Raw genomic sequence first — 24759 nt, forward strand, 5'->3', positions numbered from 1 at the left:
TGAATGATGACGATGGAGCGGAGACAACGCTGGTGGAAGCGTTCTACGAGCCGTAGGTGATGCTGATAGAGGATCCATGATTCGGAGCTGAACAGGAGTATGGGTATGACAACGGCTCTGTATACGCTTATCTTTGTGAGATTTTTCAGTTGGTTGTTTTTCCAGACTCTTTTGTGTAGTCTTCCAAAGGCGCTATTTGCCTTGGCGAGTCTGTTGTCTATCCCGTTGTCAATCCTTGCATCTGATGAAATGGTGCAGCCGAGACAGGTAAACTGGTTGACCTTTTTAAATTTTGTGTGCCCGATGGAGATGTGGTGGGGGGGCTGGTAGTCATGGTGGGGAGCTGGCTGATGGACGACCTCAGTTTCCTTCAGGCTGACGTCCAGGCCAAACATTTTGGCAGTTTCCACAAAACAGGACGTCAAGCGCTGAAGAGTTGGCTCTGAATGGGCAACTAAAGCAACATTGTCTGCAAAGCCTGAACAAATATCTAGAGCGATAAATGCAATTAGGAAAAATTCAGAGATAATATGTAAATCACAGGAAATTAATGAGGATTTTATTTAATTTTATCAAAATATATACATCTGAGGGTAATCAAGATACGGATCAGATTGAGTCTTTCTTATCTAATTTAAACCTATCATTGTTAAACGGAGTAGATATCAGGCTATTTATTGATTTGGAATTTATGGGAACATTGCACTCTATGCCCAGTGTGTAATCTCCTAGAGAGGATGGATTTACGACGGAATTTTATAAAGAATTTCATTATTTGTTATTTCCTGAACACACAGAATTATTGAAACAAGCGACAGAAGGAGGTTTAATTTCAGAGTCTTTTACAAGGGCATTAATAACAATTATCCCAAAGAAAGACAGGGATCCATTAACAGTGGCCAATATCCTTATTGAACGTAGATTATAAGATTGTGTCAAAGGTATTATCAAGCAGATTGAATATTTTTTCCCAAATTAGTACATGTGGATCAAGCAGAATTTAATAAAGAAAGATATTCTGCCAATAATATTACTAAATTGACTACAATAATTAACGCCTCAACATGGCAGTTTAATCAAACAATATTAGCCTGATATGTGCAAAACGCTTTTGATCGTGTTGAGTGGATTTTTTTATTTAATGTAATGTAAAGATTTCAATTTGGACCACTTTTCACTGGTTAGGTTAAACAAAAGCATTGTGCTAGGATGATGACAAGTGGACAGATTTCGTATGCATTTAATATGTCTATATCAACTAGATAGGGTTGCCCACTGTCACCACGTTCGTTTGCCTTTGTAATAAAATCTTTTGCTCACAACGATAAGACAAGATATTAATATTAAGGGAATTACAATAGGTGAACAAGAGTATAACATTTATTTGTTTGCAGATGATGTGTTGATACATTTATCTCATTCTAAGGAATCCTTAGAACCATTACAAATATTGCTGAATCGATGTGTGACGATTTCAGGTTATGAAGTTAATTGGGATAAAAGTGAGATATTACCAATATCAGATTACGACTATACAGATTGTAAGCAGTTCACTAAGTTTAGATGATCTAATAAAATTAATTATTTAGGTGTCATAGTGGATAACGAATATCAAAATGTATATAGCTCAAAATATATACCGTTGTTAAATCAGATTAAATTTCATTTAAATAGATGGAAATGTTTGGCATTAACTTTGATTAAAATGGACATATATCCACGTAATTAATATCTTATTCAGTCTATTCCAAGCGCAGTACCGAAGCAACTTATAAGGAATTAAATATATTCCTTCTAAAACTGACCCAGGGGCATTAAAGGTTCAGATTTAAGATGTAAAAAATGATTCAATGTAAATTTCTCGATGTCATTGAAATTGATGGGTTTTTCTGTTATTGTATGAATATTTCAAATTGCTTCGGGTTCCACAATACTGTCTGTAAATTGTCATCATTCAGTATTTCACCATGATAAATGAAATTTAAAATTTTCTTGTTTGTTCGCATCATTTTTTTTTCCCAAACACCTCCATGATGTGATCCTGTGGGTGGGTTAAATGTCAAATTGATTTCCTTTTGAATTAATGGATTAATCTATTCGATGTTGATTCCAATTTTGAATTTCTTTTCATTACCCTAGTTGAGCTCCTGTAAAGTTAGATCAATTATCAGAATGTAATTCTTTAACTTGACTACGTTTGGTGATAAAATGTCGGAGAACATTGATAAAAGAGTCTGTAGGAAGCGATGACGCTACTTCAATATGAATTGCTCTCATAGTCAAACAAGTAAAAACAACTCTGTATCATTTTTCAACACTTTTTCCTTGTTTTACATACCCCCACGTATGTAAATGGGGTTTCATCAGGTGGAACTTTATCTTGTAGCAATTCTGCCATTTGTTGTTGTCCATGTTTAGGCATTTTCACGTCGACAATTAAGGCATTTTGATATAATTCTTTTGATAAAAGTTGAAGCACCAAGTATCCAATATTTCTGGCATATTTGTGATAACACGTGATTACAACCACCATGGCCTGTTTTTTTTTTTCATGTGTATGTCGATCAATCAATTCCAAAATATGAAATTCCTTATCTAATGAAATTTCACATTTCACTTCTTCTGGCATTATTGCTTTTTACAATCTTCCTCCATCTCTCAATACATCGTTTCCCAGAATAGGATTCAGCTTATAAACACGACTTGCCCTTGTAACATTCAGATTTTTCTACACTTTTGAAAACTCATTATCAATCGTATTTTTCTGACAAAAATGAATTATTTCCAAATCAGCATTCTTCACCTTATCCACTGTTAAGTAGCAACTCTTTCGAGACTTCAGACTTTCTTTCTTGATAAGATGTAAAAACATAGTTTTAACCTATAATTCCATTCTATGTCTGTTTTTCAAACGAATATTGAATAATCGGAACATTCTCATTTGGTATTTGAATAGTATTCACATTAGTGTTTTGCATTTATGGATTCTCCATTGAAAATTATTTTTATTCATCTGGAATTTGAGGCCAACCTTCTTGACATTGCAAAATAAATTTAGGACCGAACACGTAAGTGTTGTCTCCATTCAGAAAGTATTGAAATTTTGATCCTCTTGAAGCCATATTAGATAGATTATCCACTGTTTTAACATATATCCATTGATTAGCATGTGAAACGTTCTCGATCTCATTAATGCTGTTACTCACACTCGTACAAAAACTCATGGTTTTGTTTTTAATGTATTTAAGTACTGATGTAGAATCAGACAAAAACATATAATCTCCTAACTCGATCTTTAATTCTCTTCTTAATACAGGGACAATGTTTGCTCACCAAAGTAGCGGCAGTCAATTTCATTCGAGTCATGGTTTGACCCATTACAAATCCCTAATGTACTCCCTCTTGACTATTTTGCTGTGCTAAATAACTGACTGTAACATAACCACTTCCGCTTGCATCAGCAAAAGCATGTATCTGAGCAAATATGACAATTCTAAATTCGATTAGTTTAAAACTTCTGTCGACTTCAATACTTTCTAAAATTTCAACCTCTAAATCCAATTCATCTAATCTTGTGCGATAGAATAGTTTAGTCCCATCCAATTTTATTTTCTGCACAATTCTTGCAGGATTTTCATGGCTATTAATACTACCAGTGTAAATATAGCATATGAATTGTATACTGAGCTTACAATCGCAAAAATATATCTTCTTGTCAAAAGTTTTCATTTCAAACCAATTTTGAAATGGGAAAGATCAGATTGAAAACGCCATTGCACTCCTTGAATTATTTATACCGGTATAATTCTACAATCGAAGTCAATATGTTTTATCTTCTATGTCATCTCTGCCTCAGGAATAACCGCAAACACATCTCGACTGTTACTAATCCATTTCATAAGGAAAGAAATTACTTTATTTATTATCTCGTGATACAGATCTGTTGTTTCTTTTTATGAAACCGCTGAAGTACGACAATCATCAACATAGACATTATTCCTGATTATGTTTATAGCTTGAGAAATAAATTTCTCTTCATTAGCTTTGACACATTTCCTGAGAACAAGATTTTCACATTTTCGCAAGGAAGTTGCTCCAAATAAATGAACTAACATGTTGTATTCAATCATATCCTCACTGTAATTGCAATGAGGCCATCATAACAATCGTATAAAATCACGATATTCTGATGTTCCTTGCACTTTATGAACCATCGCTTCAATATCTGCAGCAATTTCAATAAGCGCTTTACAATATTATATCAGAATGCCTATTAAATTATTGGTTCAGTCTGAACCTTCCACAAATTGAGAATTCAATGAAACACCTTGAAATGATGCTCCACAATCAAATACATTTCTAGATCTATAACTCCATAATGATGTAAATACCCAATTTCTACTATTTTTACGTTCCAAGATATCTTCTGATACTTTTTCCACATAACCGTTAGTTATCATATCTGACATGACATAGGTATATTCCAAATGAAGGGAGGAATTTCTCTTCAAATTCAGCATACGCTGTTCTGAAATTATTTTATTATTTGGCGTACAAATTTATCTTCTTTGAAAGGTATTACTATACAGTAATGACCACCAACATGTTTAACAGAATTTGAAACTACATTCAGAAACCAGTTATCGTCCTGTTAAGAGCCCAAAGGACATGAACAACCAGCAGCAAGAGACATTCACCCAGACAACTAGTTTTTAAAACAACAGTTATTTTAATCAACTTTAAAAATGAAAACAGAATCAAACTTTAACTTATCTCTATGCTTAACTAACCCAGATTAACCCCATTTAGTTCTAAGTGCACGTGTGTCTAATGTGTGTGTACATTTTAGAAAAAAATCTTTGCTTCACAATTCAATCTCATTTCTCCTTCTTTCAAGTTCTCTGGATGCAGGCAATTCTTATAATGTGCACAAAATTTAACATGTATAAAGTTCACCAGGCTTTGGTGCTCGAAAGGTAAATGTTTACAGCTCATTTAGGTTCTTGTAAGGTTTGCAGAAAGAGATTTGTTGTTCCAGGATTTCCACCACTGACATACAACTATTAGTTACTTCAGGGTCTCGCTGATGAAACCTACTCCATCAGGGTTTTGTTCAAGCTACCGCAGTGTTTCTTTCTGTTCCCCCTATTCCAAGAAAAACATTAGACATATAGCGCTTCCAGCCATCCACTACTCTGGAACTTCCTGTTTCCAACCAGCTCTTCCTGGCTTGCAGTGATCTGCCACTTTCAGTCTCACACACACACAAACTTAGAGAGCTTGCTAACTTGTCTTTATCTCTCTCCAACTGAGACTGCCAGTAAGCCCATGTGACTCTCTTACTTGCATAACCCCCACCTTCTTCAGCAAACATCAGGAGTTTTTCACCTTGGTTGAGCTGTTGTCTTAAATAAACAAAACCCAGGAGTGACTTTTCTGTGAGCACACTGTAAATACTTCGTAACAGCCAGTTTGTCACCTCCAAAGTACGTCTATTTATTTCCTGACGTCATTTCAATTAGCACCTATTTTGAAATGTGCATAAAGGTCTACAAAGATCCTGCAATGTTGTTGAACATTAATTCTTCATTCTTTCAAATAAGATCTATTTTAAAATGTGTGTATGGATGCAACCTACTCTAAATCTTACCAAATTCTCCCAATATTTATCCATTACACCTCTCTTTCTTTAAACGAATTTTAACTCTGAGTTAAAATTCAGTAATAACTAAACTCTCATTAAAACCTCTAAAAGTACAACGATTCACCATATATACATTTTATAATATAGTAACAGTGTTGAGAGCATTTTATAGATGATCATTTTAAAATCGACAGAAAATCCACTACAATATTATTTGAACCTCTGATATGAATAATTTGCAGATTATATTCTTGTAATCTCAAACTCCAGTGTTACAATCTTCTGTACTTGTTCTTTGTTATAAATACCACAATTGGTTCTAGAGTTGTGCTGAGTTACACATCAAAATTCTGCGGAGCCAACACAATAGAAAACAGTTCTTTTACAAGAGTGGAATTGTTCTTTTGGTGAAACAGTTCCATTGGGTTTCGGTGCCAGAATACAAGGAGAATTCCAATCTGAGTTTGAATGTCCAATAATATAATTTCTCAGCATATATCTTCCACTTCCTGATCCATGATTATACATTTCTGAATGTTTATTCTGTATGGATGTTGCTTAATGGGACTTGGTTCTCCAACATTCACATCGTGATAAATCACTGATGGCGTTTTTGGTACGGCAGAAAACAGATTTGTGTACATTTATATTAATTGATTCAACTGCATCAGTTCTGGTGATGTAATATGAACTAAATTTTCCTCCAAAGTTTCTAAATTGCTGAGTTAGTCAGGCGCACATAACTATGGTTTCTTTACGGTAACCCTCACAAGATTTTGATTCCATAATCTCATGATCCACCACTACCTCCACTCTGTCCACAGGCAACACCGCTAATACAGATTATGCTCCACTACCATTATCCTCATAATTAGGGTTCAACATATTTATGCGACAAACATAACTTTTATTCCTTCTATCTGGAGTGTTAACAACATAGTTAACATTATTCAATGTTGATTTAAATGTGTTTGGACCAGAAAAGCTAGCTTTCAAAGGATTGTCATGCGTTGGAAACAAAATCAAATCTTTACTTAATATTACCTTAATATTCCTCAATTGAGCATTAATGTCAAATAAACGCTTTATTTTACCCTGGGCCATTTCTAAATTCTCTTGAGCCAAAATCCACATTTCTTGGAGCGTTTCCCACCTAAAGGCTTAAAATTTCATTCAGGTAATTTGTAGGAATACCCTTCTGATGAATCACCCTCACTCTTCATTAGCAAGAATATCAAGAGGTCTCCATTTGCTCATTAACAAAGCGCATTTTAAATAATAAGCACAAGTCATTACTCTAATCTCCTGTTCATTTAGAGCCTTGTCTGCTGAGTCAGCAAGATTGTATCTGCTCTCTGCTGCCACGTGAACTATTTCGTTGAGAAAGAGAAATCCTTACTCTCACAATTATCCCTCTCTTTCAAAACAATTTCAGAAGCACCTGGCAAATCTCTGTCAACTGGATATTCTTCATCTCTCAATAATTTATTAGATATGGACCTTGTTACTACACACGCAGGATGTATCTTACAATTCAATTCCACCTCATCTTTCCTAGGCCTACTTGTTAATCTCAAAACTGACCCAACTTGATATCCTGCCAAATCATACACCAATAAAATAGAGACTCCCCGCATTGGTAACTTTGAAGTTATCTGACCACAACAGGACTTTTAACTAACTCTAAATTCAGCACTAGATTGTTAAGAGATATCAATTACACTTCATCTCCAACATCTTTAATCAAAGTGGTCTTCCCTGTGTCAATTGTTTGATCAAGAGATAAAACTCATTGTACTAATAATGATTGTGCTGAACCAATATACCCAAGAATTTTAACTTGAACTTGTGATTCTCCCTCCTTCACTAAAACAAAACCACCTGAAACAAAAGATTTGAAAGCATCCATCACACCCTTATCAGATTTAGAATCTTTGCTCTGCCTAAATTTAACTGTTTAAATACATGCTTCTGGTAAAACCTACTTTTCACTTTTGTTTTCCATACTAGACAATGTAGAATGACATGACCAGGTTTATTTTACAAAAATGGCATCCAAATCCAAATCATTGGATGAGGAAAGTGCAAATTCAGAGGAGGTTGGAAAGTTCTCTCCAGACTTAATTTCAAACTTCCCATCCTGGTCCATATTAATCCTCTGAACAGAATTATTACTCTACTCTCCACATTAATTTTCTGAAAATGCTTACTATTTTGAGATTGGATTTTATTAATTAATAAAAATTGGTCTGCCAATATAGCTGCATGTTGCCATGTAACCACGTCTCTTTCATCAAGGTAAATTTTTATCTCCTTCGGGAAACACCTTTTAATTTACACAATTAACATCAATTCTCTCAATTCGTCAAAATCATTATTTATTCCTCTTGAGGCGCACCAATGGTCAATCCATACAGATTTCTTCAAAGCAAAATCCATAATAGATTGATTCCATGTAATATCAAACTCCTAAATCTTTGTCTCTATGCTTCTGGAACCAACTCTTAAGCTTTCAATATAATAATTTGCCACTTGCTGTGCAGTCCAGCTGGAATATGCAATTTGCGCTTTTCCTTTCAATACACTTTGGAGCATTAATTTCCATTTTTCTTTGGGCCATTTTGAACTATCAGAAACATTTTCAAAAAGATTAAAATAGGTATCTATATCTCCCTCATCAAAATGAGGCATGAGATGTACCTCGCTACTAGCAAAAATTTCTAACCAGGAGTTACAGCTTTAGGTTTCTTACTTTTCTCCCTATCATTTTTCCTCCTCTCTAATTGATTCCGTCTTTCAGCTTACTCTAACTCATGCATCCTCTGCTTTTCAACTTCCTCTCTTTGATTTTTACCTTCCTCTCTTTGCTTTGTAGCTTCTTATCTTTGTCCTTCAGCTTCTTCTATCCTCAATTTCTCCAATTCAAATTGCAACTCACCAGATCTATCCTCTGGAAAATCTTCTAAATCTTTCTGAACAAACTTACCTTCACGTATATAATATTTCACGATAATCCTCTGAATTTGCACTTTCCTCATCCAATGATTAACTTCAGTCAGTTTTATGCTTTAGAAATAACCATCTCTTCCTCATTTCTCTTGTTCTTCAGCTCTGTTCTGATGGTTCTGACAAAAACCTATCACACAAGTTTTAAATTAGCTTGGAAAAAATAATTGAATAATAACCCGCAAAACTCGAGTTCAATCAACAGGACGAGCTGTTTCCAACCAGCTCTTCCTGACTTGCAGTGCTCCGCTCCTTTCAGTGTCACACAGACAAGCTGAGAGAGTTTTTAAACTCATTTTTATCTCTCTCCAACTCAGACTGCCAGCAAGCCCATCTGACTTTATTTCTTGCATAACCCCCACTTTCTTCAGCAAACAACAGGTGTTCTACTCCATGGTCAAGCTGTTATCTTAGATAAAAAAAATCCAGGTGTGACTTTTATGTGAGCACACTGCAAATACTTGTCAACTCCAAAGTACGGCTATTCATTTCATGACGTCATTTCTATTAGCACCTATTGTGAAATGTGCATAAAAGTCTCCAAAGGTCTTGCAATGTTAATGAACATGAATTCTTCACTCTTTCAAATAAGATCTGTTCTAAAATGTGTATGTATGTAACCTACCCTAAATCTGAGCAATATTATATGCTTTGGAAGGTTCTTGAATATCGTTGCGACATTCTGGGAAATCAATTTTAAACTGTCGTTCCCATAGTTCATTATGTTTGACAACTGAAATGTTGTTGACATTTACATTCGATAAGTCCTGGTCATTATTCATTTTTCCTTCTAATGGTCTATTAATTGTGCATCCCAGCTACGTTCGCACGGAATAGGATGCGTCATTTTCACTCCGTATTACTTCCAGAGTTTCGAGAGCTTTTGTACATCTAATCCCATTAACATCTCGAATTTTGAATCATTCGTAGGCAAACGACTTCTAGATGTTCACACTGTTTGATATCATCCTGTTAGGGAATATTCACCTTATTCACAGACAGTCTTCTGAGTATATACGCTTGAAAGATCACAAAGTTCATTGTTATTCAATCCATCAATCGGTGGATCTGAACCTATATTTGTTTTAATGTTTCTTTCATCATTCATTCTCTTCAATAAAATTTGTAATCTTTTACTATGAAGATTAGGTTTTTTCATGAATTAAACAGTACAAAATAATGCAGTAATTTATGAATAAAAAAATGTGTGGATTTTCATTATGAAGCTTCCATTGTTTAGTTTTAACCTGCACAGGAACTATAGAAAAAAGATTTTTCACCCTCCCCAGTAAGACTTTTTGTCTGAACTGAAGCTGATTCTTTCTCTTTGACTGTGTCCTTAGTCTTGGATATAGACTGTTTGACATCTTTCTCAACTTTACTTCGTTGCGATCTTTTAAATTGCATATATCACAACTAATGCGCTTATAACAACATTTGCTGACGTGTCCTTAAAAGAAGCAACCAAAACATATTCCATTCTTCTTTTAAATTTTAAATATCCCGTTATACGATCTTTTTCTGCTGTTGTGATTATTTTTTTTTATCTAAAGCACACTTATCTTGGCAATGCAATCACCTTTCCTGAACAGCTGACCGCCTTTTTGCCTTTGTTTCCTTATTACTTCCTGTGTTTGTATCTGACACTGCAGTAACAAATGTACATTCCTTTGATTTCTGTTAAGATGATGATTTAGATTTCTTTACAGGTTTTGGAATTATCGAAGTTTCCTTAATATTTCTAAATACTGGTATGGTGTAAATATATTCATGCCATTCCAAGAATTGTGCAACGATCTCAAAAGTGGCGTCACTTCAGGAAAGCATCTTAAGCTCTGCAGCATTCTGTCTCAATGATTCCCTCATCTTAATTTATTGACAATAATCAAGGAAAGAATAGAATGGACTCTGTTGAATTTCTGGTGTACTTTTGTTGAATGACAACATTGTCTGACTGAATTAATGCAACCTAGATTGTATACCTAAAATGGATGAGAGGGGGGGGTGTGGGTGTGGCTTGGGAGGAGGGAGGGGGAGGAGAAAAAGTCACTGTAAATGCGTGAAAAAGAAAAAGTGTATATCATGGCTATTGTGATTGATGGTGTGAAAAATAAAAAATTTAAAAAAAAAACAAATTACCAAGCAAATTCAGCTCTTGAAAATGTACACTATTTCACATTATGTTACAACATCCTTTCAAAAGGACTGTATATGCTTCTAAAGCTTTTACTTCATCTAATGTTACAGCTGGCTAAGAAAGGATCTTGTCTATATCGACCATTGTGATTTTATGTTCATCGCTATAATGATCATGAAATTGTTTTGCCCTTTTAAAACATTGGTCTGGATCAATATATTTTCAACTGTTGTCAACTGTTACTGCTCCAGGTAATAATGACGATTTTTGCGTTTTTAATATTAATTTAAATTTGATGTTGAAAGGATTTCATGAACGTCAGATATTATAATAAATCTCCACTTAAAACAGGAATTCGCTTCTTAGGTGAACCATATGATCCTTGTTGTACTAATATACCAGAATTTTCATTTTGTTTTGCTATGAGTGATAATATTCTGTCTTGTCCACCATGGCTGACAACTGGTTGTCTTGTTGTGAACGGAGCATACAGATTTTAAACTAGTGCCATCAGTGAAGGATTTTGAATGGATGTGATGGCATTAATGAGGATCCTTCGTATGTACGTGATGGCATTGGTGGGGATCCTTCACCTGTCACTGGTTCTTCAGCAACACGAAGAAATATCAAATATCAAGTATGATCCACTCGCATGGTTGAATCTTTTTGAAATACTCTTCTTTCAGGAAGATGTATAAATTGTGTGCTGGGAAGAGATTTAATGTTGATTGTCATTTCCAAAGGGAGGTCACTGATATCTGATCACTAGCAGTGCCAACCATGGCTCCATGCTTGAGTATACTGATTTGTTGTGGCTGCAGTACCCATTGATCTGTTGAAATTTTAGGAGATACCTCTTTGGGTATTTCATTTGAGTGATAGGGTTTGCATAAGCCTGAGTTAATGCTTTTTCTTTGGCCATATATATAGCATATTGTTCCTCAATATCTATTCTTTTCTCTCTTCAAATATTTTTTTCGCTATTCTTACTGTATCGTCATTCAGCTTCTTGCCTTAATTGCTGATTCATCATTTCAGCTTGTTTATCTTCTATATAATTTATTTTCTCCAATCGCTCACGTGTGTCTCAATAGTTGACAAGTCTGTTTGCTTAGTAGTCATAGCTGATATGCTTCAACCATACCAAGCCTTTTAAGACTTTGAAGATCTTCCTACAGGCATAATCCTGGAAAGACTATCATCAGGATTCACATCTCAACTTTCAGATAATGCTCATTGAATCTTTATCTTCAGCATTTCGTTCGGTAATTGACCAGGGGGGCTTTGCAAAGTACATTCGCCTGCTTCAGTTCCACTAACATTTAGGTCAACTAATGAGGCCTGCAGTGCCTAATCAGAGTCTTCTCGTTGTTTGGTAATTTAACCCACTTATTCAGTGATGGCTGGTTCCACAATACTGGCTCGCCTCATGATCAAACAGTTCTTTCAGAGGAGCTGTTTGCTCAAGGTCTTTAGCCTAATGAAACTTCTTATTCTCCATCTTGAATTCATAACTCTTTGGCCTGTATTCTACTGTCTTCTTGGTTTCTTGGAAAAGTAAACAAATTTGTATTTTTCGTGGTCTCTTTAAGAGGAGTTCCTCTGGCTGTCTTTGATCTGTGTTATGCCCTAGGCTACATTATCAGTTGATTTTGCAACTTCTCAAAACATTCTTCTGTGAATCCTGCCAGACTCTGGCTGGTAGCTCTATCTTTTCTCTTCAAGGTTGCAGGTGTAGGAGTCAGATGCGTATTTTTTCATGCAGGCTTCTAGAATCTTCTCACAGACAGCTGCATTTCTTTAAAGCTTAAATGCTTAATAAATTGAGTTAATTCTTGCTAATAAAGTTCACAATTATAAAGTTTCCCTGAATATGAATATAGATGACACATTCCAAGTTCTAGTATTTCCCAATTTCAAAACGTGTAATCTTCAAAGAAACGTAGGCCACAATATTCCGAATTACTATCTTAATAGCCAATAAATCAAAACTTCGTAGTTGCACCTGTAAGTAGCTTTAATTTTTGGATAAAATGTATAAACATTTTGCATAACTTTGTATTGAGATTTTATTAATGATGTATAAACAAAGCAAACTGTATCATGATAACGATATTCCAATTTAAACAGCTCTTAGAACAAACAGACAAAATTAAGATCATTAAGACGAATTAAGATTAAATTAAAGAAAAGTATTTCGAGCTTTCATCTCTGTCATGATTCTTCGGTTCGTTCGGATGTTACAGCAGATGACGTCATGGTAATTATGGTAACACTACAAACAATACTTTTTCTTAAAGGGATAAGCACAAAATTAACAAAAAAAAACAAGGTTTTAACATTTACAGAGGGTGACCTGGATTAGAATATGATGCTGATCGATACTGTTTGGGACGGAGGGAGGATTGATTGGTGTGGTTTACAAAGCACAGCGTCCTGGAGAAACTCTCCAGGTAACGCAGCATCCATCATGGACACTGGTTAGCCGCTGAAGCTCAGGATTCTTCCTCCTCCCGATATCCTCTTCTCATTCCTCATCTACGTTTTTATTAAGGCAGCTAAAAGATTTACCACATTCCGGACCCAGGCCCCAGAATGTTAAAACAAACATGGCCACTGGTACCAATGTGTAACCTGACTGATATTTCAGTCTTATTTCCAAGAAGAGGACATCCATATGTGGTTTGAGAAACATTTCCTGAAAGAACATTACGTTCTACGTTACACAGCCCCTTCACAATATTTTCATCTGTTTTAATATTTGGAAATTCAAATCCACCACTCCTGGAACCCTTCTATACCTGCAGTAATCTAGTTAATCTGGCATCAGATTTTCGAGCCCTTCTTGACTATTTCAAGGTTGTTTCGAAATTCTACAATCGCAACAACGTAGGAACTCAGTCTTATCCCTCCTATCCACCAACGTGGGGAATGCCCCCTCAAGAATATCCACTCTAAGGTCCTAATCATCCGAAGCAGAACCCGCTCCCCTACTTCCCTTATCTCCGCCACTTTCACCAGGGAACCCATGGAAACATAAATCATTATAGCACAGAAACAGGCTTCTTCAGCCACTCTAGTCCATGGTGAACCATCCGTCTGCCCCGTCACACTGACCTGCACCACGTCCATAGCCCTCCATACCTCTCCTATCCATATACCTTTCCAAATTATTTTAAAATGTGAAATTTAGCCCTCATTCTTCACTGACATCTTCTTCGACGCTCTCTCCATTCTCTATGAAGAAGTTTATTCATATGTTCACCCTAAAGTTTCCCTCTTTCACCATTAACCCATGTTCTTTAATTTGTATCTCACCTTCCCTCAGCATAAAAATCTACATATATGTACTTTGTCTATACCACTTGAAATTTCATATTTCCCTATCAAAACTTCCTTCATTCTTATTGTCTCCAGGGGAAAAAAAACCTCTCCTTTTTAGTCATTCCCTAGAACTCAATTCCTGGCATCCAAGCAACATCTTAGTTAACTTTATTACACTGTTTCTATCTTATTGATACATTTCATGTGATTTGGTGACCTAATCTTCACACAATACTCCAAATGTGGCCTCACCAATAATTTACACAACTTTACCATAACATCTCAATTCATAAATGCAATAATTTGGTGTATGTCAAAATCTCTCTGTCCAGTCCTATCTACTGGTAATGCCACTTTGAGGGAATTATGTATGTGTATTCCGATATGCTTCAGTTCTACTGCTTTTCCCAGTGTTCTAACATTTACCATCAATGTCATTTATACGTTTGTCCTTCCAAACTGCAACACCTCACATTTGTCAACATTAAATTCCATCTACCATTTTCACCCCATTTTTTTCCAGTTGGTCCAGATCCATCTGAAAGCTTTGATAAATTTATTCATTGTCCACAATGCCTGCAATCTCGATGTCGTCTGCAAACCTGCTGATCTTATTTACCACATTTATCATCCACATCATTCATATATATGACAATCAGCATTGGCCTTAGCACCAATCACCGAGGCTCACCATTAGTCCCAGGCCTCCAGTCTGAGAAGCAGTCGTTCACCAGAAGAAGTAGCCTTCTTCCATCCAGCCTTGATCGAAATCAGCTCCCTATTTCAACATGCATTACTAGCGTCTGAACATTCCTGACTAAACGTCCTGAGTAACCTCCCACATGGAACCTTGTCAAATATCTTACTAACATCCATGTAGACAACATCTTCAGCCTTTCGTTTGACACTTTCCTGGTAAACTGCTGGAAATATTCTATAAAATTTGTAAAACGCGACTAGTATGCAGAACGCCATGTTGCCTATCGCTAACCAAGCCTTAAGAACCGAAATAATTGTATATCTGATCTCTTAGACTACCTTCATATAATGTACCTACTGCTGATGTCAGGCTCCCGGCCTGCAATCTCCGGTTACATTTGGAGCCTTATTTAAAGGATGAAACAACATGAACCATCTTCCAATCCTTCAGCTCCATATCCATGGATAATGTCATTTTAAATATTTGTGCTAGAGCCCCCATGCAATATCTGCACCAGTCTCCCTCAAGGTCCGAAGCAATATCTTGTCAGACCCTGAGGTACTATCTATTATTGATTGCTTTAAGGCAGCAAGACCCTCCTCCTATTTAAAATGTATAGATTTGATGGCCTCATTGCTTGTTTTCCTTCCCTTGAATATGTGTCAGTTTTTTGTGTCAGACACAGCTGACCATTCTGATCTTCGAGGTACCAGATTTGGCCCTTATTATATTCAAACTCCATTCGGCTTTACCCTCACACTGTCTTCCCAAGCAAGCTCGTGTCTTCTTTCAGCCATTGTGATTTCTCCCTTGAGGTTTTTATTGCATTTGTTACAGTCCTCAAGTACCTCATTTGCTCCGTGTTGCATATACCTGATGTACCCCTCTCTCCACTTCCGAAATTAATCCAAATCATCCATCGAAACCAACATTCACAATGCCTGCTAACTTTGCCTTTAATCCTTACGGGAACATACAAATTATGTACTCACAAAATGTCACCTATAAATTTCCTAAAAATTAGCTTTTATCTAATTTAGAAAGTGCGATGCTCAGACCCATCATTCTCCATAATTAACTTGAAACTAATGGCATTATGATCACGGGACCTAAAATGTTCCATACCCAACCTGTTCCCTAACAGAAATTCCAGTACTGCACTCTCTCTTCAGTTGGTCCCTCTATATATTGAAGTAGAACACTGATCTGAACACATTTGTCAAACTCCTCCAGCTCTTTACAGTATGGTCGTCCCAGTCAATATGTGGAATATTAAATTCAACTACTTTCACAAACATATGTTTCCCTCAGCTGTCTGCTATCTCGCTACACATTTTTTCCTTTAATTCTCATTGAATATTGGACGGTGTATAACAGAAACCAATGAGCGGTGTCAACCCATTTCCGTTCGTCAGATCCACCCATATAGCCTCAGTAATTGAGCCGTCTCGTCCATCCTGCCTGATCATAATTGTTATATTGACGAGTATTGTCCTTCCTAAAGCTACAGAAAGCCGGAATATTGAGCTATCTCGTCCATCCTGCCTGATCATAATTGTTATATTGACGAGTATTGTCCTTCCAAAAGCTACGGAAGGCCGGAATATTGAGCTACAAAACCCGCACCTCCTGCAACCAACTCATGGCCACAATTATATAATTACACGTGTTAATCCACGCTCCAGGCTCGACGGGCTTTCCTGCAATATTTCTTGCGTTCACATAGATGCACCTGAAAACATTTCCACTTCGTCCAACCAGTTGACTAATAACGTGACATGCAATTTACGTCTTTTCCCTCTTCCACTCTAATATCTGCTATGTTTCCTATCCTCCTGCAAATCAAGTTTCAACCCCAGTGCAGCACCAGTAAACCTTCCTGCAAGAATATTGCTCCCCTTCCAGTTCAGATGCACATTATCCCACTGGAACAGGTTCTAAATTCCCTAGAAGATACCCCAATCATCCAGAAACCTGAAACCATCCAGCATTATGTTTTTATCCACGTGTTAATCTGCATTATTCTCCTACTTCTAACCTCACTAGCTTGTGGAACGGGGGCAATCGAGAGATCACAACCCAAGAGGTCTGTACAAGCGTCTAAGTCCCTGAACTCTCTTTGAATGTCCTCCTCCCCATTCCTACCTATGTTATGGGTCCCAACATTCACCATGACACCTGGCTGCTCGCTTGCCCTCCTGAGAATGTCATGAACTCGATCAGAGATATCTCGGAATGTCAGCAGGGAGACAACATACCACCTTGGAAATTGATTTCATCCAACGAACCATATATCTGCCTCCCTATCTATGGACTTCCCTATCACTTCAGCTCACCTCGTCTTCTCCTTTCCCATCTTAGTCACAGTACCAGACTATACCACAACGGTATCCAAAATTGTATACATATTATTGAGGGCAACAGTGACAGAGGTGCCCTGCACTCCCCGTCTGTCCTGTCTCTCATCCTGACTGTCACCGAACTACCGTTCTCCTACTTCCTAGGTGTGATGGTGTCCCTGTAACTTCTGTCTGTCAAGCCCCTCTATATCCAGTTGGCCAGTACTTCATTTCTTTATAGCTATAATTATTTAAATAGGTTTTGTTGAATAATGTTGTATGTGATTGGAAAGGGAAGGTTGAGAATCACTCTCTGGACCAAATTGTTACCGAAATGTTTTGCTTGAGAAAAAATTATCATTGACCCATTTCCTTCAGAGTTCTGAAACTGTGCGATAAACGAATTAATTTAGTATGATTAAAACAGTGGTTTTCAAACCTTTTCTTTCCACCCATATTCCACTTCAGGGAATCCCTTACTAATCGGAGAGCAACCAGGTCATAGGGAAAATTTAAGGAGGCATGTGTGTGGAAAGCAAAAGGCTGATAACCACATTTCTTGAAGTTGGGGAGTGTTTTGCCTGTGATGTCCTGGGCTGTGTCCACTACCTTTTGCAAGGCTTTAACTTCGGGGAAATAACAGCCCTTTAAGGTGTGGGTAAATAACAGTCCTTTATATTCATTCCTGTGAATAACAGGTATTTAATTCTTTTTCATGACAGGGAACCTGGCCCCATTTGGGATCCTGTCTCGAGGAACGTGCGGTCACCCGCTAACTGGTCGCCATGGCCGTCACGGATTTCCTGGTCGTTAATTCGTTGTTATATTGAGCATGATTCCGATTGTTTATCAGATGCGTTTTGTGACGTCATTCCCCTTGTGTAATATCCACGCCCTCCTGCTTCATGCAGTGACCGACTGCTCATGCAGTGACGGCCTGCAAATTTGTGCCTTCCCCATGGTCTTGTTAAATCAATGCCCGTGTTTTTGACTTCAATTACCTGCGTCCACATTGAATGGTTACATTACATCCTGACGCCATGTATTCCCTTCGATTCTATTCTCCTGCTCAATGATTTAACAATCAGACTCATTTTAATGGCGAGCCGAACACGCGGGAGACTCCGAGCACAGGAATGTCCCAGAGGTGCCGAGATCGAGAACCGAAGGAAATCCGAATTGCTGCAGATTTTCATTTCCGGAAGTTTTATTCAATTATGGTCAGAGTTTACGAAGCTGATGCGAATGTGGAATTTCGGATATTACTATTTTTACCTTCCGTCTTTAGTAACGACAATCGGCTTGCTGCTGCAGTTGCTGAGTTGTTGCTCCAGCCCCTGTATTTATTCGGTGACACAGAGGAGGTTCAGGGTGTAGCTGTTGAATGAGTTTGGATATTTATTGCAGCTGCTGGTACGATTCATTTAATACAGATAATTAATCTTGGCCACTTCTATCATCCGATTTCAATTATAATAACTATCGACGGGTGGCAGGGGTGACAAAAATGTTTTGGATGTCGGACACATGCAGGGAAAATCACGGGGCAAAATAACACTCTTTAAAACTTTCATTTAAATCCTGTCCATAATAAAAAAAACAGGGCTTCTCCAACATTCCTCCACAACTCTCAGTGAATACAGATCAGGGCCCAAGTGTCCACCTCAATTATTAAGTTGCAATGTGTAAATCTGTACTTAGGCTATTAAAGATCGACTGTTAAAGTTTTTTTTTAAATCCTTGCAAATGAAATAAACACACTTCGCCCTGACTTCTGCCTCCCTTGGTATTTTCTGTCTTTTCCTTGCGCCGTGTTTAATGAACTAAGTTAATAATTTTTTTAGTGAGATTTTTTTAATGAAACAACGCCTTTTCAAATTTTACTAAGATCATGTTTTAAGTGGGGTAAACATTTTCATCAAGGAGTAACATTACACACTCTGTCTGGTAGTTGTTGAAAATGGCAGCAAAACTTTGTTTTGAAACTAAAGAGTGCAATTTTCGAACATTGCAATTTCTTGTATCACAATGTTCGAATGCACCATACACCGTTTTATTTTTAAAATTCAACCTGGGACACTTAAAAATGGGCAAAGGCCGGCATTTGGCCAGGAGGCGTTGATTAACCACCCTTGACCTATGGGGAGTTAAAACGTGGATACAGACTGTTCAGCCCATCGACCCAAACATGTCACAAACATCTATTAACGTGAATTCTACATTGATCTCAAAGGACACTCACAGGAGACTGCAGATGTTGGATCCTGAAGCCAAACAATATCCACTGGATCTACTGTACGGGTTGGGCTGCATAGGTGCAGGAAAAACAGCAATCGTTGAATTTAAGTGAAGAGTATTTTTGTCAAAGTGTTGACCATTATTTTTCTCAAACTGGTGCTGCTTAACTAGCTCCTCAATGGTATTCTGGGGAGGTACATTGATCTCATTTCTCACTAATTTATTACCTTTTAACAAAAGTGGGAATTCACGTCCACTCTCCGGTTAATTTGTGGTGGACAAATCGCCTTCAAACTCCTGTTAAATTGGATGAAATATAAAGAAGTGTATGGCAAATAATGGGGGTATCAGACAACTTTATTAGCTTTACAAAGCGGGTTCTCTGTTGGATAAGAAAACCTGTTGTAACCTGCAACCAGGTATTTCTGCAAAGAATCCAAATGGCAGACGGGCAGAGCCATTTTATTTTGTGTGACTTCCCATTTTATAGCCTGCTCACCACGATTCCCACGGCCTGGAATCACTCGTACATTGCAGAGTTCAGCAAAATATCCAGCACGTGCCTTGTTGCTCACGCCTTACAGCTGCGTTACTGAAAGAAATCTATTACTTTAACCGCCTCTAGTGTTTTCCCCCAAACATACTTTAGGGCATTACTTGGTGCAGAAAGAGATATAAAAATAAGCAAATAAAGCAAATCTACTGAATCTCTGCTCTACTCTATCATTCCACCCTTTTATCGTTCCACGAGAATGTATTTGGTCGTTCGAGTAGTTTATTCCTTAAACAGAGCTGGATCAGACAAGAGTCGCGATCATCACAACTAATAAAATAGAAGGCCGAACACACAGACCCTGAAGGAATGCCGTCCGCCATCCTTTAAAAAAGTTCCCCAGAGTGGTTACGGGGAGTTATAATTATAGAACTGTTCCCCTCTTTATCGGACATCGTGTATTCGCTACCTTTTGTAATTCGTCAAATGGATGATATTCTCATGGGCATCAGTGATGTAGGTGCATCATTCCTGCACTACCATTGCACGTGTACCACCATATTGTGCCAACAGCAGATCAAGGACCACCCAATTCTGCAAAGCCACGGTCTTTATAGCAACTATCTCCACAACAAGTTCACGAATCTGGTTCAAGATATTTTCTTTGATCTTTGCAGCAGTGTTGGCAAGCTGCTCCACGCATTTGCCGTATCATTCAGTTCCCGATCCGCCTTTGCCACACCTAAATTAGGAACGGGAATCATCAAGAACCGTTCAGACTAAGTCCCAAAGGATGGTCGGTATTATTCTCAAAATGCCGTATCGCTGGGGGAAGGTCAGTTAAATAATGACATCCTTTCCAATATTATAGCAGCCATGGATATGCCTATTGTCCGTCTCAAAGATCATCACCCGTTTCTTCCGCCGTCAAGTGGCGAACATTATTATTTGTTTTGGTCCAAGTATCTGTCCCAGTCCTATTTTCATTTCCTCTGCACAAACAGGTTCCCCTATAATGTACCTGTTAAGTGTTTAATTGCGAGCCTTCTTCGACAGATTATAATACGGCTTGCTCGAATCGTTAAACAAATATTTAACTGAATTTTCTATATTGGTCAATGTTCAATTAGAGTGGCATTTCCATGCATGACGTTTAGTCTGATGAAATCGTATTGCTATGCTAGGGAGTAACCACTGTAGGGTGGCAATCGCATGAACACCAAGCCATGAGACACGTTCATAGTTTCAACATACATAGGGACATACTAAGGTAAGTGTAGTCATACCATTCTCGTTTAGACATTAAGGATCCTGAAGCTGTCTCAAGATGTAATTCCACACGTTCTTTTACCTTGTGTACCCCTAACAGGGCAATCAGAAAAAGCACCCAAAAACGTAATTAGCATTCGCTTCCCTCATTCATTTCTATTTCCTTTCACCATCTGGGTTTCTTTTTCGTTTCTGCCTGTAGACGACACTTTCCAAGATCTAGTAATTTTCCTTTCCAAAACATCATATTCTAAGAAACATTAGTGAGGAAAATCTGAATGATTATCTTATCCCTCCAATCAACCAAACTTCGTATTTTCAACTGTAAGTAGCTTTAATTCGTTGAAATAAATATTTTGCACAACTTCGCATCACGATTGTCATAACTTGAGTAAATACAGCATATTTTAGAATGATAAAGTTATAAAATAAAAATAAGAGATGATAAGCGATCATAACAGTCCATAATAAGATGAATTCAGAGAGATGTATTTCCATGCTACTTCGAAGAGCGAAAACAAGCTCCACCTTCGTCCGGATATTGCAACATATAACGTCATATTAGCTGTGGTAACTGCAAACAACAATCTTCCTTAAAGGGATAATCATGAAATTAACTATGAATCAAAAACACAAGATTTTTAAACTTCACACTGCTCTTGACAGTCATGTATTTCTTCCCTGGAACCAATCCTTTTGCAGTCTGTTTCATGAACCCAGCGAGGCTGTCCTTCTCCCTTCACTTCGGTCGCAGTTGTTAGTAGCAGATGGAAGTGACACTTCCACTGTGGTTCCAGCGTTTTACAACCCCAGTCCTTGATCAGGACGCAGTCTCCTGGCTCAAGCCGCAATTGACCTTCTTCTCTCCTTTTCGATTCCACATGATAGGCGTGGCTGTCTGCAAATTTAAAATGTGAAATATGTTAGTTAGTTAGTTCTTTGACAGACTGAATTGATTCTTCTTCGAGGGCCAGCAAATCACAGTGCAATTTCCCTGCACTGTTCTTCACAAGGTTTCCTCGAGGGTAGCCTATAGATTAACTCTTCAGGCGATAAAACATGGACTGGTTGTGTTACCCGTAATTCCAATAATCCGGGGGGCGTCTTTATCTAATTTGTACCAGTTTCCCGCGTTAATTTGGCGAGTTTATTTTTCAGCATTCCATTGGCCCGATCTACAATTCCTGCCGTGTTGATGCTGGAAACTATGGAATTTTTGCCGAATACCCAATTGATTACACAGTTCCTTGATGATTTTAGCCACAAAATGAGAACGGTTGTCTGAATTTATTGTCTTGGGCAGACCGAACCTGGCTAAAAATTCCCATAACTGTACCATTACCACCGATAGAGCGGGATTGACCGTGGTGGTTATTGGCTCTGTCTGTCGAGTAGAAAAAAATTATTATTGATAAACAGTTTTATGGCTATATACACATGTTAACCGATAACATAAAGCTGAAAGCACGGAAATGGACCATCTGACAAGTGTTTTTGTCCTGGATCACAGTAAACTCCATTCCGGGGTTATGTGTTTACAAGCCGATAGCCTTTCCCTTTGCAACCTGTGATAACTTTCGGCGCCACAATGTTTTCAATAGCAGTTCCACCATTCCATCCTTTCCAGAATAGGTACATGTATGAATGAAGTCAAGCAGGGGTGGCAAAAACATTTCTGGTCCACATATTTAACCGGCCAGTGTTATCCACAATCCAGTGGATGAATGGGTTTTACATCCCATTTCCTCCCATGACCGTTGTTCCTTGGCTGGATGTCCCGTTGCCATTGTTTTACCTATGCCATGGCTGGAAATGCCAGTCTGTTTGTTAATTCACTAACAATTCCATTGGGAACTTCAAACATGAAAGTTGTGGCCATCTGTTTTCTGCTACATCTGCTAATCCATTGCCCCGAGAGAGTGTCTGTTTTATTAGTGTGTGTTTCACAACGGACAAATTACTTAGAAGAAAATTTCATTGGACAGATTATGGAAAAACAAAAATGCATTTTTGATAGGAGTACCCCGCGCTATCAAGACGAACCTAGACAACCAACCCCACAAGCATACAGGAAATCTGCATATAAGATTTCATTCTGGCCTTTGGACAAAATACTTATTCGAGTGATGGCAAACATTTGCCCTTACTGTGCACATACTGGTTGCGCGAAGGGTGCTGCCTCTATCATCACATGTTCTCCACAACGTTGGCCCCTCTCATTTACATATGATGTGCCATCTACAACTTAAAGACCTTGGTGTTGCTGAAACGAGATATCTAACAAATAATCCGTGGATGTGTTCAACCCATCTTGGGGCGGGAACTGCCTCTCCACGGAGTTGGATTAATCATTGTACAAGTGAAGAAAGTCAGTAATGGGTTATTTAAAGTGCAATCTCATACTGATTTAGCGCAGACTGAATGAGGGGGAATTAGATCGAAGAGAGTGGCTATTTCAGACATACCCTATGGGCCCAAAATAATTTTCCCATGAAGATTCATGTGTTTGACCACGGATTCCTCCTGCCCCTTCCTCTCGTGTTTCTTTCGACCCATTCACATTCAGCCCTCATGGTTTCACGCGACTTGGGTTTCCCATCAGCCATACACACCACTATCCTTTCTCATATGCATTGTCCATCCAACACACAAACATGTTGTCATTCCACCTTAATTTTGCCTCTTGGTGTCATAAATTCACCAATTTCTGCCACTATGTTCCCCCATCATGTTACCAGCTAACAACCCTTTAAATCCATTTGTTTGGGGCTAAAGGGACTTTGTTAGCACTAACAAAGGAGCAGCAATGTGAAATCCACAATGGTAAATTCAAAACAATAGGTTTTTTTTATAATTAAACCATTAATAGCATAATATTTCTTACTCATCTCCAAACTCAACTCTAAATTTAACGCCACTATATATAAATGTAAAATGTATGTGTGTGTAATTAGAGACACACTATGAAAAGCCAATTTTTTTAAAATTTCAGCATCATTTTACTCCTGACTGAAGGTCTTAAATTCTCAGTTCAGAAATAATTATAATGTGCTTTTAAACATCAGGCTTCTTTACTCACAATTCTTTTAATGAAGGGCTTTCATTAGTCCTTCAATAGAAGTGACCATCTTTTGAGTTAACAATGTACCTCCTGTGAAAAGGAGAATATAATTTCCTTAATAAAATCTTCTTTTACAGAAGATTATGCAATCTGTTTCCACACAATGAATCTCCCCTCTTTTCAAAGAGAAGGTAGCTCTTTTCTTCCATGATGAATTCACAAACTCAGACAAGAGTTAAACGTATAGGCTGGACAAAAAATAGATCCAGGAGAACTTTTCCAAAATCGAGCTTCTCATTTCAAAAGCCACTTATTCTGTGTTCCCTATTTCCCCAGAGTAACATACAACAGCACCTATTCTGATTGCCATTATTAAACTGTGTCTTGCACCAGGCCCCATCCCTTGTGTGTCACAAACTTTGACTTCTGTACCCTCCAAACTGAACATCCAAATATGTCTGAATTCTATCATATATTTCCAGCCCATTTCCCATGTTTGGATGTCTTTGACGTGAATATGCTAAAATAAATTATGTCCACCATGTCTC

Source organism: Narcine bancroftii, chromosome 8, assembly GCF_036971445.1.
Source record: "Narcine bancroftii isolate sNarBan1 chromosome 8, sNarBan1.hap1, whole genome shotgun sequence".
Taxonomy (NCBI): domain Eukaryota; kingdom Metazoa; phylum Chordata; class Chondrichthyes; order Torpediniformes; family Narcinidae; genus Narcine; species Narcine bancroftii.